This window comes from Natrix helvetica, assembly GCF_964273705.1.
Source record: "Natrix helvetica genome assembly, chromosome: 3".
Taxonomy (NCBI): Eukaryota; Metazoa; Chordata; class Lepidosauria; order Squamata; family Natricidae; genus Natrix; species Natrix helvetica.
In genome coordinates, this window is record NC_138549.1 from 81951855 (window position 1) to 81971965 (window position 20111).

Below are 20111 nucleotides of genomic sequence, written 5' to 3' on the forward strand. Positions count from 1 at the left end.
TGTGGGGGTGGGAGAAGAGGCGAAGGCTTTACAAAAAAAAATCTTGGGTTTGAGAACTTCATGGAAAAAATGGAATTTGATAAAAAAACCAATAAAACTTTTTGAAAAAAAAGAAAAAGAAAAAATGGAATTTGAAAGGATGTCTTTCTTTCTCAGATTTCAAAATATACCTGAAATGGAGGGTGAAGACTTATCATAGTCTTATGATAACAATGCTAGCAGATTATATTAAAAGAGATAAACAACAGTTAGGGTGGGATATTGATCTGATATATAGAATCAACTCAGCATATGCTAGAACACAAAATGTTCCAAGGGAAGTTCATGTTACATTTTTCAGAAAGACTACAAGAGATGAGATTCTAGGGGCTCAAAGGGGGGAACCTTTAAGATATAAGGACAAAGAAATAACCATTTTGAAACAGATACCAAAAAGAATAAGAGATAAGAGGAAGAAGTTCTTCTTTCTAACTAAAAAATTTTATGAAAAAATACCTGGTTCAGATGGGTAGTTCCAGAAGGCTTGTTGATTTTCTGGGAGGGTGGTAGAGTGAGAATTAATACAGTGGTGGAGGCAGAAGCCTTCATGGAAAAACACAAGAACCTTCTAGACGAAACAAGAGACAGTGCACAAGATATGAAGGGGGAAAGAGCCATGGCTCACCCAACAGATAGGGGAGAGGAGGCAGCAATGAGACTTAGGTCACAGAAATGAATTAAAAGTACATTGCAATTGTTAATATAATGAATAATAATAATTAATAATTTATTAAATTTCTAGACCGCCCCCTCTCCCCGGAGGGACTTGGGGCGGTGTACAGGAATAAATTTAAAACATACAAACAAAATACACATAGGTAAAAATCAATTAAACAACCCCTGTACAATTTATAAAAATTAAAAAACAGACCTTAAAACCAATCTTAAAAATTTAGAAATAGAACTGAGGTGGGATAGGTGGAATTAGGCCAAGCCGGCTAGTTGGAATAGGTGGGTTTTAAGTTTCTGACGGAAGGAGCGGAGATCCGTAGTCATTCTAATATCGGGGGGAAGGTCATTCCAGAGGGTCGGGCCCATCACAGAGAAGGCCCTTCCCCTAGGTGTCGCCCGCTGGCACAGCCTAGTGGACGGCACCCGGAGGAGTCCCTCTCTGTGTGAGCGAATCGGCCGGAGGGATGTATGGGGCAGGATACGATCCCACAAATAACTAGGTCCTGTGCCATGGAGAGCCTTAAAAATGATGGTCAACACCTTGAAGCGCACCCGAAAAGCCACAAGTAGCCAGTGTAGCCCGCGCAGGAGAGGTGTTACGTGGGAGGAGCTAGAGACTCCCGAGACTGCCTGCGCGGCCGCATTCTGAACCAGCTGCAGCCTTCGGGTGCATCTCAAGGGGAGCCCCATGTAGAGAGCGTTACAGTAGTCTAGCCGGGACGTCACAAGGGCATGAGTGACTGTGCGAAGGGCGCTCCGGTCCAATAGGGGACGCAATTGGCGCACCAGGCGAACCTGGTGGAACGCCCCCCTGGCCACGGCTGTCACATGGTCATCCATGGACAGCCGGGTATCCAGAAGGACGCCCAAATTGCGTACCCGATCCACGGGGGCCAGACGTTCACCCCCAATGGCCAGTGATGGAGTGAGCTGGTTGAACCGGGGTGCCGGTAGCCACAGCCACTCAGTCTTGGACGGGTTGAGCTTGAGTCTGTTACTTCCCATCCAGATCTGTATGGCTTCCAGACACCGGGATAGCATCGTTGGGGTGGTTTGGGGTAGAAATGTACAGCTGGGTATCATTCGCGTACAGATGGTAGTCTACCCCAAACCCACGAATGATCTCAGCCAGCGGCTTCATGTATGTATTGAACAGGAGAGGCGAGAGGACCGACCCCTGTGGCACCCCACAAGAGAGCGGCCTCGAGGTCGACCTCTGCCCCCCTGCCAATATAAATTGCACTCGGCCAGAGAGGTAGGAGGAGAACCACCGCAAAACGGTGCCCCTCACCCCCAACCCCTCCAGTCGATGCAATAGTATACTATGGTTGATGGTATCGAAAGCCACCGAGAGATCTAATAGGACCAGGATGGAGGAACAACCCCCATCTCTGGCCCTCCAGAGATCATCCACCAATGGTTAGAAGTGATATAAAGTATGATTGAAGATGTTAAAGAATTTGAAGTAAACTTAAACTGCTAATATGTATGTAATAATGATATTTTGATATATATAAAATAAGAGAGAGATGTAAGATCCCGGGGAATCACCATCTTCCATATGATGTAGCTGTCAAAATTTTTCTCCACACTTATGTACCCTTTCCCCCAAAATATTTGTAAAAACCAATAAAACTTTTTTTTATAAAAAAAAAAAGAAATGTTTGAGATCAGATGTTTAGTACTGTATCTGGCTTTCCCAAAGAAACACAGACAGTCTGGCAAAATTCTGGGTGGTCCATAATAAACTAAACTACTCTGTCCTTTTCCCCCTGAGTTGTTCCAGTTGTTTGTGCTTAACATTAGGATTAAAAAAAATTGCCTTACGCTTCTCGGTGGTAGCTTTGACCCACTTGGGTTGGGAAAAAGAGAAAAGACAGAGCATAGTGTCCAATTCGGCTATTGGGAAGACTTGAAATATGGCTACTGCCTGATTGGCTGAATCCTCACCAGTTACATGCTATTTCTAGTAGTATTTATTTATTTATTTATTTATTTACTTACTTACTTACTTATTTATTAAATTTATATGCCACTCATTTTACTGTTTGAGGTGAGATTACTATATTTGGGTTCCAGAGATCCAGACAAACAGTAGATGGCAGCAAAGAGATAAACTGTAGACATTTTAAACATCTGGCTAACATCTAATAGCTGGAAGAATCTTTATAATCTACTGCTGGTAATGCTCTGCTGGGGGAGCAACTGATTTAGTCATCCATAACATGGGAATAATGTTCAAATGAAGGTTATGGGAATAGCAAGCTTCCTGAACCTAGTGCACTCTCAGTGTATTAGGCTACAACTTCCAGAATTCTAGATAGTGTGGTAGACCTGAACAAGTATCAGGGCAAGCCCCTTCTAGGTAATAGGCTCTGGCATCTGGTGTTGCCATCTGTCTGAGTACCAAATGTGACTGTATCTGATGTGGAAGTGATTCTACCTTTATTGCAGAATGTATAACACTGCATTTATTATTTGTAATAACAAGTAGATTTGCCCAAACCTAACAATTTTGCCCTCCTCCCCAATCAACCCCACTTTCAGGAAGTACTTCAGATGATTCTGAAGAACAACTGAAATAAGCATATATTGACATCAATATATTTGCCTACAGGAAGGGGAAAAAAAACCTCAAACATCTCATTTGCAAGACTGGGGCAGAACGTTCAATATTAAACTTTGAACGCACCCAGCCAGAAGCAAACATAATTAAAGAATTCATTGCTGTTTTTCAACATTAGAATGTTTTCTTAATTTCAGAAAATAATTCCTCTTCTCTGTTTTCAATTTAGAAGTTCATAGCTATTTTGAAACTGATTCTTCCTTTTCATTCTGTTTCCAGCAGGTCTGTTTGCTGAAGCAATACAAATGTGTGCAGATATGCACGGTTTCAGTTATGCTTATGGGTTTTAGTCATCCAAGGGAAAAAATGGGTTTGCTAGAACAAAAACATTTGAAGCCTTGAGACTTCAAGTTTATTGCTTTCATCAAGCAAAGACCCCTCCTTTAAGAGACATAAATTTTGGGGAGAAGAGAAAAGTATGTAGCATGTTTCAAAAAAAGGGGGAAAGAAAGGAAATAAAGTCAGAATGAACAGTATTAAATAATCCACATATTAATAACTACTTATAATAATTAGGGAGAAATAGACAGAGAAATAGAGACACCCCACACACACACTTTTGTAACTTCTATTTGCTTATCTATCTAAGGCACTAGAGTCACCAGTTCTAGGCTGCAAATATCAAAGATGCAGAATGGGACAACTTGCCACAGCCAATTTGCTGTGGCCAATTCGTCATGGTCAACTCTCCATGGGACAACTTGCGGTAGGACAATTTAGCAATTCTATTTAATTATTTAAAATAAATAAAACATTATTTTAATTTTTTGCCATTCACATTTCATACTGTCCCTCCTTTTGTATGCTTTCTTTAATGATCCCATTCCACCATTTCTTTGATATTAGTGTAACTCTTGTCCCGCGGCGAGTTGGCTATGATAAGTTGGCCACGCTGATGTGTCCCACAATGAGTTGTCTGTGCTGAGTTGGCCTTGGGGAGATCGTCATGGAGAGTTCACCATAGTGAATTGTCATAGACCCATCCAGATGGCCATTAGATTAGAGTTCAATTTTAGGTCTTTTAAATGATTCTCTCTCTGAAATTTTCTTAATTTTTTTTACAGCTGTCTATTGATTCTTCAGTTTGTTCCAATCTACTGTACAATAGCCCTGAATTAGATTTCAAGGGAACGACCTTTATGAGATCTGCCCTTAGTTCTTTTGTATTTTACTTTAAATATGGTTTTGTACAGTGCCTCCATTTTAGGATTTAACAGATCAATTCCCAAGCCTCTTCTTGGGAAAAAAAAAAACTCAGGTGAGTTTTTCTTAATATGAAAACAAGTTAGACGGAATAAGCAAGCCTTCAACGACTTTAGTTCAAATTATACAATGTTTTCAAAGTGAAACATGGTTGGAATTGTCCTTTGAAACAAATCACATGGACTGTAGCAAGAGTAGACTGGGGAAAAAAAAGAAACATATTTTATCATTTGGAATTTGTCCTAATTAATGTAAAGCTTTTTTTTTTAAAAAGCATACACTAGCAAAAAGTTTTCTCAGGTAGAATCTAAAAAAAACGACATTCAAATAATCTTTCAGAAAAAAAGGATGACAATTTTTTCTCTCTTTCTCTCTGTACACGTTGCAACACCCCTCTCTTTAGTCAGGTTTTTAATGTGTGCTCCAGGTACTCCTTTCAGTTTCTTCCTTCTTTCTGGTGTCTTCTCCATTATGTATTGCTTTTCTTAAAAAGCAAGTTGTCAAAGATTCCCAGGATTTTCCATTGTTGCATACCTTCTGAAGCTGCCTGCAAGTTAATTTTAGATTTAAATGAATGAATTGTCTAGCACAGGGATTTTCAGACTTTATCATGATGCATTATTAGATTACATACATTTTTTCTCAGGACTTCTGATCAAGAGGCAAAGCTACGGTGAAATAAATTTGGCTGCCTTCAAATGAACATCATCATTATTATTATTATTTTGCTCCTAGTTCTTTATGGAATTCCATCAGATTCTCCCAGAAACCTTGGGTTCCACAAAATACAGATTGAAAATGCCTGGTCTAGGATAAAGTAATGTTAAGGATGTATGCTGATTGTTTGATTTCTATCTGAAAGCCCCATACTCCCTATTCAGAAGATGGCCAAATCCACAATTTCTCTCAATTCCACCTATTAATAGTAGAGAACTCCACCTTCAGATAAGTTGTTCCATCGATATTGGTGACTGCCACCTTCATCATTGTCTTCCAAACAGCATGGTGGAGCCAACCACCTCATTTGCCATGCTTACAACCCTGGAGATCCTAACCAGATGTTTTGTTGTGCCTTTATTTTGTGCTTCCACCAACTAACTCTTTCCTCTGTTGCTCTTCATTCTCCATAACAACTCTTGTCTCATGAGCTCCTGTTTTGGCTCTGTCCAAACCAATGCATTTGTCATTCAGCTCAGTAGTGGGATACTGCCGGTTTAACAACCAGTTTGGTGAGCGTGTGGTAAGTCAACAATGGTAAGTAAAACAGCTGGGGATGGGGAATCAGCAGTGATGCACGATTGAGGTGAGCTAGGAAGCAGGAAATGAAGGACATGATAGAGCAGGGGCAAGTGGCTGGGGCCAGATGATCATCAGAGCTACCAGTTTGCCTGAACTGGTCTGAACTGGCTGAATATCACCTCTGATTCAGCACCAGGAAAAGAGATCAGCATTCATATCCACTTGCTATTTTCCTATTAGCACTGTACTGAAACCAAATTACCAACACAGATCCTCTGAGAAATCAGTCATAGCCAAATGCCATTTAAAAATGAAAACCACTCTATTTTGAAATCACTGCTTTTCAGAACCTGGAAGTGTCATGACTCAAACAGGGAACCTTTAATTGATATGTAGTTGACCTTTGCTGTAAACTGATGAACAGCACATTGCAAGATTTGCTGAAGCAGTTTAGGATATTCAGCCATTGGCTAATCTATGAGGCAGAGCTGATTGCTGGATGAAGAGAAAAAATATATATTTGGTTGTACCTGGAGAATTAGTTCTTCCTGAACACTGATGAGTTTGTGCCACCACTGATTTGCCATTCAACTGCCTAGCTCTTCCATCTTATTTCTGGTTAACTCAGGGCTTTCAGTCCTGAGACTTTCCATAACCATGATTCTTGCTTCCCAGCTTCTGAGGCTTTGAAGACCCTTAACCAACATCCTTTTTTCTTAACAAACATTCCAGAACTTGGGTCTTTCTCCTTTAAAAGCCAGTTTACCCAGTGCAGAAAGTGAGAAAAAGAAAAGAACAAGAAAGAAACCAGGATTATGTAATAGATGGCAAAACCCTTATTCATGTGTATTGTTTTTAGAAACCAGGCTATGATTTACTTTTAACTCTATCTGGAGAGGTATGTAGTCCTCTGAGTATATTATATATTATAAGCATTCAGCAGTTTCCAGATCACTGTATGAATTATGCAGAGACATGGTTTACCATTTTTATTCCTGGATGAAGAGTCTTACCTATTGGATATATCATATTAAATACCTTATATCTCTAAAATATCATATTTTTCTATGTGTAGAATGTGAACTTCAGGTTTCCACCTTTTCTGTTTATTCATTTGTGGCATTAGCACAGGATTAATGTGTTGGTGAATTCTAGAGAATAGAGAAGAAATAGTTGCTGAGAAACTAAATTGCAACATTTTGCAAGTGTTGCATTTAACAAATGCAGCAGTTGCATGCAAATGCAGCAGTTTTAGCAGTTTTTAATTTTTTTTACATGTAGAACAGGAGGACTTAGCAATAAAAATAAATATCAAAACATAACACATTTAAATATGTACATGCATACCAGAGGTGGTATGCAGCCAGTTCTGACAGGTTCTGGAGAACCGGCAGTGGAACTTTTGAGTAGTTCAGACAACCAGCAAATAGGTTGGCCCCGCCCCTGCTGCGTCCCATCCTCCCAGCCGATATTCTTTTGTTGCCCTGAACAGGAGAATGAAGGTGGAAAGCAGGTTAGTGGGATGGGGAGGGAATGGTGATTTTGCAGTATCCTTCCCCTGCCACGCCCACAAAGCCACGCCCACAGAACCGGTAGTAAAACTGCATTTCTATATGTATGTACTTAGAACGGTGTCCTCTGTGAAATATTTTATAACATTGTTGGATGAATGCCCAATCTCAGCGAAGTCAATAGGTTATATTTTCTAAATCTGTCATCCAAACTGTGACAGAGGAAACAATGAAGTATGATTTGCACCCATTGTTTGTGTACTTTCTTCAGTACTAACAGTCTATAATGGTAGTCCTTGATTTACATCCATTCATTTAACGACCATTTTAAGTGACAATGGCAATGAAATAAGTGACTTACAACCAATCCTCAGGCTTACCGCCACCCACAGCAGCCCCATGAACACCTGATCAAAATGTGGCTACTTGGCAACTAGCATGTATTTATGATGGCTGCAGTATCCCAGGATCATATGATCGCCATGTGTAACCTTACCAGGCAGCTTCCAACAAGCAAAGTCAATGAGGGTTGTTGGATTTATTTAACAACTGCGTGGTTCACTTAATAACCACCATGTCTTTGGAGATTCTCAATCACCCAGGCCATCGTAGTCCCAAAGGTGCCTTTTCCATTCTGAAGAAGCTTCTTGGATGAGAAGCAAAACATTTTCAAGGAGAAAAGAAAATAAAAGTCCAATTGCCTTTTGAAAAAAGTCTTTGAGGACAATAACTGGAATGATTCACTAGCAACCATGACAAAAATGGTCATAAAATTGGACGTGACTCACTTAACAACTGCCAATGGAAATTCTGGTCCCAGTTGTGATCACATGTTGAGGACTAATTTTATTGACTTTCCTTTTCCTGCAACATACCCTCCCTGATTAAAATTCACAAGATTGGTGTTGTCTACACCAATTTGCAAGTTCTAATCAATCCAGATATTGAAAAATAATGCAGCTTTCTAGGTCCAGGGATTGTTTTTCATTATTGGTCCTCAAGGCTATTTCTGGACATAACTCTTCATACCTAGCAAATAATTAGAAGTTCTCAAGTGAAGCAAAACAAAAGCAATTAAAAAAAGAATAACCTCAACCAATGAAGAAAGAAAGTTACTTGAGGAAACAACATAGTATTTCAGCTGGTACCTAAAATAAAATAATGTGACTGTTAAGAAATTAATTTGGTGAAAGAAATCCATGGCTTGCAGGCCGTGATCAAAAATGGTGGGCGCTTTCTGAACTCAATCTGAGGGAAGATTCATCGCAAAGCCTCTCAGTTCATTTTAGCGGGAATAGTTCTTACTGTTGTTATAGCATGCCATGGATTCCTTTCAGATTCTGAATGACTTATGACAGGGGTATTAAACTCAATTTCATTGAGGGCCACATCAGGGTTGTGTTTGATCTTGAGGGGATAGCCAGAGTGGGCATGGCACCTTGAAGTCACTCATGTCAGGGGCGCCTATCGTGGCCCCAGCACTCTGCTAATGAAAACGGGCTCCTGAGTTCTGTTTTGGCTGCAATGGCCTCCAGAGCTCCATTTTCCATGGCAGAGGCCCCATGGGCCAGTCCTTTGCTGTTTTCATGGCAGCCCCGTGGGCCAAATCTAAGCACCCTGCAGGCCAAATCCAGCCCCCGGGCCTTGAGTTTGACACCCCTGGCTTACAACAAAAGAACAAAATGTCCTCAGTAAAAAGAAGCTCAACCCCCAAACAATATAATACAAAGTAGTAAGAAGATGAATCGAAATAATTAAAATAATCGTATGAATTACAATGTAGAATCTCTCAAGGTCCTCTTGAAGAATTCAGTTCTGTGATTCTAAATGCTTTCCCACATACTTGGTTTCTGCACATGCTTTGCCAAAGTACAGTTGTCTGTCCCCAAAAGAACTAAAAAGCAGGTTTATGCAATCAATAATCAAAAGTGCATGTCAGAACACACTGGCATATAAACCATGGTGCAGTTTCTGATTGAATACTATGACGCCAATTTATGACATACAAGTTTTTGTACAAATGAGCATTTGTTTAGTAATATTTCAAAGTTAAGACACCACTGAATAAAGTCATTTATGACTGTCCTCATGCTTACATCCTATATACTTACATTGCAGCATCCCTTGGGTCACTTGATCAAAATTTGGGGACTTGGCAACCAACATTTATTTATAATGGTTTCAAGACCCTAGAATATGAGCCTTGGTGGTGCAGTGGTTAGAGTGCTCTACTGCAGGCTACTTCCGTTGACTGCCGGCTGCCTACAATTTGGCAGTTCAAATCTCACCAGGCTCAAGGTTGACTCAGCCTTCCATCCTTCCGAGGTGGGTAAAATGAGGTCACAGATTGTTGAGGGCAAGAGGCTGACTCTGTAAACTGCTTAAAGAGGGCTGTAAAGCTGTATATAAGTCTAAGTGCTATTGCTATCATAAATTGAACTCAATTGGCTTCTCACAAGCAAAGTAAATGGGTGAACCTGGATTTACTTAATAACTGCAGCAAAAAGGTTGTCAAATTGGGTGTGACTCACTTAATGACCACTTCACTTAGCAATGGAAGTTCAGGTCCCAGTTATGGTTGTAAGTTGAGCTCTACCTGTATGTGATGCAACACAGAAGTTCAACTTCAATTTTAGTTCATATACATTTTCCCTTAATTTCATCATGACACAATTCAATTCAATTTCAATTTATTAGCGCTTATAGACCGCCCCCTCTCCCGAAAGGGACTCGGGGCAGTGTACAGTCCATGTCAAAGAACAAAATTAAAACAATTAAAATTACTAAATGGACAATATATATATATATACAAATATAAAATAGATGGATAAGAGGAGGATAAAAGATGTGCAGGACTGTATTGCTAATAAATAATTAAAATAAACAGACATTAAAATCCCAATACCCGATAAAATTAAGTCTACAGAATAATCCCCTTAAAAACCAGTAAAAATATAAATGCCAGGAGATAGGCGTTGAAATTATGCCAGGCCAGCCAGTCGGAACAGGTGAGTCTTTAGTTTCTGCCGGAAGGAGCGGAAGTCGGTGGTGGTTCTAATGTCTAATGACAAGCCTATTCATTTCTGATTATTTGATGTGTTGGAGGTTTGTCAGTGCCGTTCTTAATTTTTTGAGTCAAGTCTAGTTGGAACTATTTGAAAGTGATGCCATTTTTTTATCACAACTACACAGGCCTCTACAACTACCCACAAATGAAAGAAAAAGGACAACACATGCCTAGCAACATGTGTCTAAGCCCATACAGGCATACTTGCATCCCAACATTTGATGCACATACGTAGATCATTGGGTTTGTATCATGTTGTCATGGTGTATGTTTTGACACTTACGACATCACAGCTTATAGATATACTCTTTTATTGTTTTAGATTTTTTGTAATAATTATGACAATGATGACCTGGCATAAACACTTTTTTCTAGTCAGTTTAGGAATTCTTGCTTGAACCTAAAATCAAATGGCTCTTTTAAAGGGTCTATTGATTTGTGGACAAGAGTTCATTCCATTAATGCATCATAATAAATATAAATAAAATAATAATCATGTACCAGGGAGCATACACATGGAAGTGAAAAGAATCAAAATATCTGTAAAATAGGTGGCAAAAAGTAAAAAAAAAAAAAAAAAAGGAAAGCTTGTCACAGTTGAATCAAGATTGAAATGTGTGCCAGATAAAAGCATAATTTTGAGTGAGGTTGTCATGTTAAGTCATTGTAAAAGAAAACAATACAGAATCATATGGCAAGACAAATAGATACAGAAGGGCATGAAGTATTCACGTTGTTATTGTCATCTGCATCTGACATGTGCAATAAATTGCATGAGTCTATGTCCTAATAAACTGATGCTCTTTCATACCTACAAGACTCATTATTCTCATAATGACAATAATTGTTACTGATACACAATAATTTTGGCATACAAAAAAGAAAACTAAATCAGCATTTTTTGCACGATTGCAGACTATTGCACAAGGCTGACTGTTTTGCAATTTTACTCAGCTGTCTGGATGTAACGGTAGCAGTCTTCATATTCTTAGAGGACATATATATTTTAAAATGGTACTTTCCAAAATACTTTTTAAATTTTTGTGTGTGTTTTATTTACTCAGGTTTATACGCAATTGAAATCCCAAAGCTGATCTATATTGTATGGCTATAGACATCTCTATATAGACATCTATATGGATGTCTAACCGATTTTGTGAAATCCTTCTGTTCTAATTGCAGTTAGCATTCATGAGCTTTTAGTAAAATAATAATAAACAAATAAAGATGATTAAAAGAGTTTGCTCCAGCTCAAAACAAAAGTGGGTGAATATTGTTGACTGTATGAGAAAAATAACTAAGACTTCCAATAGTCTAACTTCAGCATAGGTGCTCATACATGCAAAGTAAAGTAAAAATAGAGGTAAACATTACCTCAAGTGACATTTAACTTCTGTTGTGTCTATACAGACACGTGAGTTATTATTGCAACACTTCCTTAATTTTCTTCATTGTTCATTCAAGATGGTTCACCTAAACCGAGACCTCCAGTGTCTGCTAAAAACAGAGCTTCCCAAGTGACTTTGCCACATCAAATTTCACTTGTTTGATCCAAAAGGGGTTTTTTTTTTGCCTCAAAATAGCTTGGGAAATATGTTCAGTCCTCAGCAGAATAGGTTCTGCTTAGGAAGGCAGCTCCATCTAAAGTCTGTTTAAAAATGAAGAGCCCCTAAGAAGAATGAGAAAAAGGGCTTTGAGACTGATAATCAGCACTTAGTCATTATCTGTATATCAGTACATTTTATAATAGCATTAGTATATTAGCCCTAATATATAAATTGGCATGTCCAGATGTGGTAGATATTCAAGATTTATTTTCTTTTTGGGGGGGGGGGGCTAATCATGCTTCATTTCTGCCTCAACATTCATATCAGAATTGCAATTTGCTTTTCATCAAGGATTCATACTTTTTCTTATCTATTCATTCAATTCATACTTTGGTTATACTTTACTTTAAAAATGAAGAACCTGTAATTTTTCAGATGCTGCTGAATTCTAGCTCCAGGATTCCTTTATCCCTCATTATTGGATATATTAGTTGAATGAAATCACTGGAAGCTATATTTTTTTCCAATATCAGAAGGACCATAGATGTTCTCCATTTTTTCCTGTTTTATTTTCATCATTGGAAAACCTCATGGACTATACAGGAACATATATGATTCCTTCCAGTATCAATATGCTACAGAAACCTAGAATAAAAATTCTTCCTTCCAGTTTAAAATATTTCCCTCCACTGTGTTCTGGGTCATTCAGCAATGAAATGTTCACCTTTTGTCTATCAGTGTCAATGTAAGGTAAAGGTTAAGGTGCCCCTCGCACATATGTGCTAGTTGTTTCCAACTCTAGGGGGCGGTGCTCATCTCTGTTTCAAAGCCGAAGAGTCAGCACTGTCCAAAGACATCTCCATGGTCATGTCACCAACATGACTAAATGCTGAAGGTGCATGGAATACTGTTACCTTGCCACCAAAGGTGGTTCCTATTTTTCTACATGCATTTTTCCACGCTTTCAAATTGCTAGGTTGGCAGAAGCTGGGACAAGTAACAGGAGCTTACTCTGTTATGTGGTGCTAAGGATTCAAACCGCTGAACTGCCTACCTTTCTGATCAACAAGCTCAGCGTCTTAGCCACTGAACCACCGCCTCCTTCTCAATGTACCAATGTGTCAATGTACCATGATACAAAAACCCACATCCATTCACCTCTAAAAGATGAAGACAAGGAAAAGTTTATTATATACTACTATTTTTTTAACGGTGTCCAACTATGAGTTTCCTGTTGATTTTCTAGTATTGCTAAAGTGTAATAAATGAGCTGAAGTTAAGAGGACAGTAGATTTTTAAGACATTATATGTAAATGCAGTTTCATCCCTTATGTGATCTAGATTCTAAGGCCTAGCGTAATTAAGTGGTTATATTATATACATCCATCCATTTAGCGATGGTGAGCTTTCTATCCGTTACTACCTGAGTAGGAACGTTATTTAAGTCTCCTAATTCCAGGTACAGGAACATTTGTAAGAGAAGAAAATTTTTGTTGTTGTGACATCAGTGATCTTATCAGTGATCAGTATCAGAATTTTCCACACACAGTATTTTCCAAGTAATGAATATGGGCACAACTCAACAGTGGCTGTGTCAGTTTGCTTTTATCAAAAGAATTGTACTATGAGGACCTGCCTTCCAGTTGTAATGAGAAGTGAAATAGCTGACCTAGAAACAGGAATAATGAATTAGACATCCACAGGGAGGCAACTGGCAAAATCTGTCTGATGAAGCCATCACACTGATGCTGTGACTGATGTATTTACGTTGGATGTCAGGGCACAAGTGTGTAATTGTGGCATTTGCATGGAGAGGTGGTGGCCCATGTGTCATTATTTTAGTATATTGAGATTTGCCGAGGACACCGCTGAAAAAGCAACTTCATTTTCACAAAATATAAAGGTAGGTTGCATGCCCTTTATCAAACGAGCATGACATCAAAATGCCTAATAAGAATAAAGCAGAAAGGGGATCGTCAGGCTGTAATTGAAAGAATATAAAGATGTCTACAAAGTTGGACAGAAGACAACAGGCAGAATTTTTAAAAAAGAAAAGAAACCTGATTTTTTTAAAAAATAAATAAATCCAAAATGTGTATTCAGTATATAAAGCATATAAAAAGTAACAATAATGTCAACCAAAGCTGTTATTGCTGTTTCTGAAAACAGTTTTGCAATGTGGTCGACCTCTTTGAGGGTATGCATAGAATGTCACAATTTACGTCCTGTCCAGAGCCGTGGTGGCCCAGTGGTTAAAATGCAGCACTGCAGACTAACTCACTGCTCACTCTAGGAGTTTAATCCTGACCGGCTCAAGGTTGACTCAGCCTTCCATACTTTCAAGGTTGGTAAAATGAGGATCCAGATTGTTGGGGGCAATGTGCTGATTCTGTAAACTGCTTACATCTAGACCCCCAAAAATGTACTTACAACCTGGATTCAACATTCTGACATCTGCCCACCTATGATATGATCGCAATTTGGTCACTTAGCAACTTGGTTATATGTATGGCTATTTGCAACATCCCCCGTTCACATAACCATGATTTACAATGGTTTTCTTTTGACCAGAAACCAGTGTTCATTTTTGGTTTCCATAAAAAAAAAAAAAAAAACCCAGTCCATTGCAGACAATGGGCTTGTTGAATGATTGCAGATTCATTTAAGAATCATGGGGATTTGCTTAAAGACTGCCACAAAAAGTGGGCTTGATCATGTGATGTCCTACCTAATAACCAGTAGGACTTACAACCTTAGTTCTCGATTTTATTTCAGTTGTATGTTGAGAACTACCTCTATCGTGAATATCAGAGAATAATTGTGAATAGTTAATTAAGGAAATAGCTACCTTGTGGGTCAATTTCTGATCTTTGGAAAAAAAGTGCAACAAAGGAATCCATTTTAGAATTTACATGTTCAGTTCAGTCTCGGATGCCTGCTAGATGGGGTCAAAAGCATTGATATAGTGGCCATGATTTCATGATCAAAGTCCTGCCCCTTTTTCATGTCAACATCTTGACAATTTTTATCTCTCTTCCCTTCCCCTCCAGGGCCAATGTAATGTCAAATAAATTGAAATACAGTTTTGAATAAATAATCTGAAGATCAGCAGGAAGATGGCTTCCAGAAGGAAGAAACAAGCTAGGAATAAGAGGAAATGGGCATAAATTCCACTGGACATAAATAAATTGTGTGGCAAAAATTTCTCTGAGAAACCACTGATAAGATTAATAATCAAAGCACAAAAGGCAAGTATCATTTAGAATAGAATAGAATAACAGAATTGGAAAGGACCTTGGAGGTCTTCTAGTCCAACCCCATGCTTAGACAGGAAACCCTATACCATTTCAGACAAATAGCTATCCAACATCTTCTTAAAGCCTTCCAGTGTTGGGGCATTCACAACTTCTGGAGGCAAGCTGTTCCACTGATTAATTGTTCTAACTGTCAGGAAATTTCTCCTCACTTCTAAGCATTTCCCATAATGACAAGTTCAGCTGATTCCAATCCCTATTTCAGTGTGATCTTGCTTCAGAATTGCAATACAATCTGAACTTGTTTGTGAGACATTATAATAAAACATAATATAATAAGTATGTTAGCTCCACTATTCAATTTATGACCTTGGACACTCATGCTGTGATTAATTCCCTGAAAACCTCAACAGTTGCACATTAACTCTTGTTTATTCATTTATAAATATGTTTCGCTCAACTAATTCTCTGTCAGAAGGCAAGAAATTTGGGTTTTTAAAAAGTTACCTGGCAACTGAAAACAAAGCAAAACACAGTTAACCAGATAAATGTACTCATCCTCTATGATCAGAGTGTACTCAGAAAAATAAATGGGTTTTACAGATGCTGAAGACAAGACAGTGTTTAATGTAGAGTATGAAACATATTTCAGAAGTGTCTTCTTCCCTTCATCTTCCTATGTTGTTCTCCTTTTTTTTTCTAGCATTACTTCACTGCAGTTTAGCTGCCATTGGATTTGTACCAACATAGCCTGAATGTTTGTGGTTGTTTTTCCATCTTGGTATTTTCCATCTTATCAATGTTCAATAAGCAAAGTTTGGCATTATTATTATGGTTGGTTGCACAGCCAGCCAGATGTTTAGTCTGGATTTGGCATTTTTATCCACCTATTCAGTCCTTCCAAGGACCTGGATTAGGCAAGTCTTGTTGTTTAATAATAAAGATTTTGTTGTTTCCAAAGCTGCCTTTTGCAATTGACTGATAGTGATTTTCTCAATGCCGATGGTGTTCAAATGGTGCTCTAGATGTTTGGGAATTGCACCCAATAGGCTTATTACTATTGGTGTGATCTTTGATTTCTTTTGATATAGTTGTTCCATTTGTGGGTCTTTATATACTGTGATTTTCTCCAGTTCTTTCTCTTTTATTCTGTAGTCTCCAGGTACTGCCACATCCACTATCCAGACCTTTTTTGTCTTTCTTATACAGCAATTGTTATATCTCAGGTGTTATATGGCAGGTTCTTTTCTGTTTAAATTCTAAAATCCCAGAACACGTTAGTCTCTTCATTTTCTGTTCTTTGTCTATTTTGTGGTCTCACCAGTGCTTGTAGGCAAATGGTATTTCTTGCAGATCTCCCAATGCATCTGCACTGTTAACTAATAGTAATAGTGGGGATAGAAGCTGTAACAGTAGTATGTGCAAAATAAAAGTAAGGTCTCCTTAGAACTGAATTTAACTCTTGGTGACAACATAAACAAGTCCCTTTCTCTTTGTTGGCAAAAATACTGAAATGGTTTGCCTTTGCTTTCTTCCAGTTATGACTTCCACGTGGTGTCTCAATCAAGTATTAACAAAATTTGACCCTGATCAGCTAAATTCTGCTAGATGCATGTGTACAAGCGTATTTTTCAATTTATGTAGCTGTGATGCTAAGGAATTTAGAGGAGCAATTTGAAAATGCATATTTGGCAAAGACTATTTGAACAACAGTTCCCACTATCCGCAGCAGCATGGATCCATAGATACCTGAAAGTTGTGTTCTACTGTTTTGTGAAGAAGGACATGTATCTGTGAAAAGCTGAGGTTTACATAATCATCTGTAATGTTTTCTTCCCTTTACTTTCCCTCCCAAATTTAAGATATTTAATTTACTTCCCAGGTGTTCAAAGTAGTAATGTGAAATCAGAAGACTTTGAACCACACTCCATTAGTGGAAATTAATTCTCACTTAAATCAATGGAATAAATTAGTCATAAACTAACTGATTTTTTGGATATTTTAATTGTTTTAAATTTTGTTGTGTTGTTTTTAACTTATGATTATTTATTTATGAATTGTACAACATTTTGATTACCCCCTCCTTGTCATTTATTTGTATTGAGTTGTACGCCGCCCCGAGTCCCTTTGTGGAGAGGGTGCGGCCTATAAATTGAATTAATAAATAAATAAATAAAATAAATGGCTCCACAGACAAGTCTCCCTGACTTCAACAGAGAAGTATGCCAACCAACCGATGGAACCAATCTAATTATTACAAGAGCAGCCCCAAGATCACTAAATCCACTCATTCAGATTAAAAACAGTCTTTCATGCCTAGCAGATGGGCTTCCTCTTATGTGGAAGAGGTAGGCAGTTTCAAAGGCTAAGGTTCCTAAGGTATAAATCTAATCTGCTACTCCAAGTTCTCCTTCTTTACCATTAGGGGATGGATCTCAAGCCATAAATAGAAGCAGATGGATTGTAAAGCTGAGTTATAATGCTTTGGAATGAGTATCCATGTACCAATTTTGTGCATGTTATGTGGCAGACAGCTCTTTAAAAACAGTGCAGCCTCATCACACCTGGTTTGCCATGTGAAATGTTCCTCTGGAGATCTACGCAAGAGAAATCTTTCTCTAAGAGGGCTCTCTCTGGTGAGTCATTTGCATATTTCACTGTTGTTTTCTCCTGCTAATTAGACGATCCAAAGAATGAGCAGGAGAGAGATGGGAAGAATCCTTTCCGCAACAGAAAAAGGAAGATTATAGCAAGCCTTCTGTCTGTGAAATGAATGGCATTTTATGTAGATCTTCACATTTCACTTTATGATTAAATTGCAAAATAGGCTAAAAGGGTTATCTGGTTGGAAAGAAGAAAAGACACCCCATCCTGATTAATGGGAGTGTCTAAAGAGCTCAGTTATTAAAAGGCCTACAAAGGTACGATCAAAATTGTGCTAATAAATAACCACACAATAGAAGTGGCTCTAATGCACTCCCTTAAACAAAAAAAAATCATTTTAGTACAAAATTAAAGAGCAGTAAATGCATTGCAGCACTGAATTATAATGCTATCAAAAGTGATTATGGCGTTTATAATTAAAACGCAGGAGAGATCATAAATGAAAAAGAAAATGGTCTAGCTACAGTTTCTAAAAAGGAAATAGAGAGAACACTGTTTTACACGCTCAGAGGTAAATTCGAGCCTGAGGAAAAACAGCTTTAATAAAACTGCATGCTATATAAGCTGATTGTAAGGCAATGTAAAATATAGTATCAGACATATTTTTTACATTATACCTTCAATTATCTGACTGTTTGCATTCCGGAAACTGAAATGCAAAGGAAATCATGCTAATGATTATTTTATGCTGTACTGGAAATTGTATATTCCAGTTTCATTTAAATACCAAGCCACCCCCCGTCTTCCAGTAGGCACATATTAGTCAATGAAAATGATTTATGGAAGTCTCCATAATAAATTCATTTTTATGTTGTTGGCTAGAACTGTAAGAATAGAATTTAATTTCAGGTGTCAGGTAGAAAATGTTGCAGATATGTTTCATCCCCTTTCCCTCACATTTGAAGACAAACCAAATAATCAGACTTGGCTCTATAATGACAAATAGAAGGCAATCGACACAACTGAAATGAAGATACGTAGGAATTCAGCTCTGGAACCTGGTACTCGTGCTTGATAATTAAATATTTACAGGGAAAAACAAGTCATGTTACTTTGTAGAAATGGAGACTTAACTAACACTTAATGTCCAACCCTCTCCTAATCCATCCATGAGCCAAAATCTCAGGGGGGGAGGGGTGAAATACATCAGGTTCTGGAGAACAGGTAGCGGAAATTTTGAGTAGTTTGGAGAACCAGCAAATACCACCTCTGGCTGGCCCCAGAGTGGGGAGGAAATGGAGATTTTGCAGTATCCTTCCTCTGCCACACCCACCAAGCCACGCCCACAGAACTGGTAGTAAAAAAAATCGAATTTCACCACTGAAAACAATATACAGACATAGAAAACTGAAAGGAGGAAGAAAGAAAAGGAATTTGGAAATGCCAAAAATGGATGTTTGATGACAGAACTGAAGATTGAAACTGTAAAATGTGATTTTTTTAAAAAAAAATCTTTATTCGATCTTTCTGTTTACTTCAACATTCAAGGCATATTAAACAATAAAAAACACAGAGAATAAAATAGATCAAAATGAAAGCCATTAAAACCAAAACCAAAGTAGAAATACATTATTAAAGACTATTCAGAAGAGATCTTCTTTGATACTTTTATAAAAGCTAGGAGAGGGCGTTAGAACTTTAGACACTGAATTCCACAGCATAGAAACCATGCAGAATAAATACTTTTCCTATGTACCTAAGAGTTCAGCTTCTATGAACAGGGTCCTCTTCAGATGTAACTCATGAGAAGCAAGAACTGATTTGTAAAAGGGGCTCAGAATAATGGTACTCATGGACGGCTTCTGGCAGGATTCAGCATTTTCCTTATTGCACCTCAGAAGTTACAGCGAGTGTGGCAACCATGATGTAACAAGAATGGTATGATTGAGTTAGGACAAGGCTACTTATGTAGCCTCCTCTCCTTTCTATACAAATAATCCATTCACACTATTAACATCTCAGCTGGACTATCCAAAACCCTATCCAGAACAAAAATCTCAGTGGGACAATGTTCTAAACTTGACTTGTTTATGGGCAGTTAAGTGAATGCAGAGAGAAGATAAATATTCATTTTGTGACATAAAAACCCAAACAAAATCCTTGTGCCTGTTGCCCCCTCCACATCTTGCATTGAACACTCCAGTCTATGCTGTTATCAAACACACACACACACACACACACACACACACACACACCACATTGATCAATATCCTGAATAGGAGGCCTTATTTCATAGTGCCATAAATGTTTGGGGCAACCTCCCCCCTCCCCATACTCCGCAGCAATAAA

The 20111-nt window shown here is 38.2% G+C and overlaps 1 long non-coding RNA gene across 3 annotated transcripts in view; it reads right to left on the minus strand.

The window, feature by feature from the left end:
* LOC309389992 overlaps window positions 1-20111 on the minus strand; it is a 944060-nt gene that overhangs the window by 201336 nt on the left and 722613 nt on the right. The window lies entirely within an intron of this gene.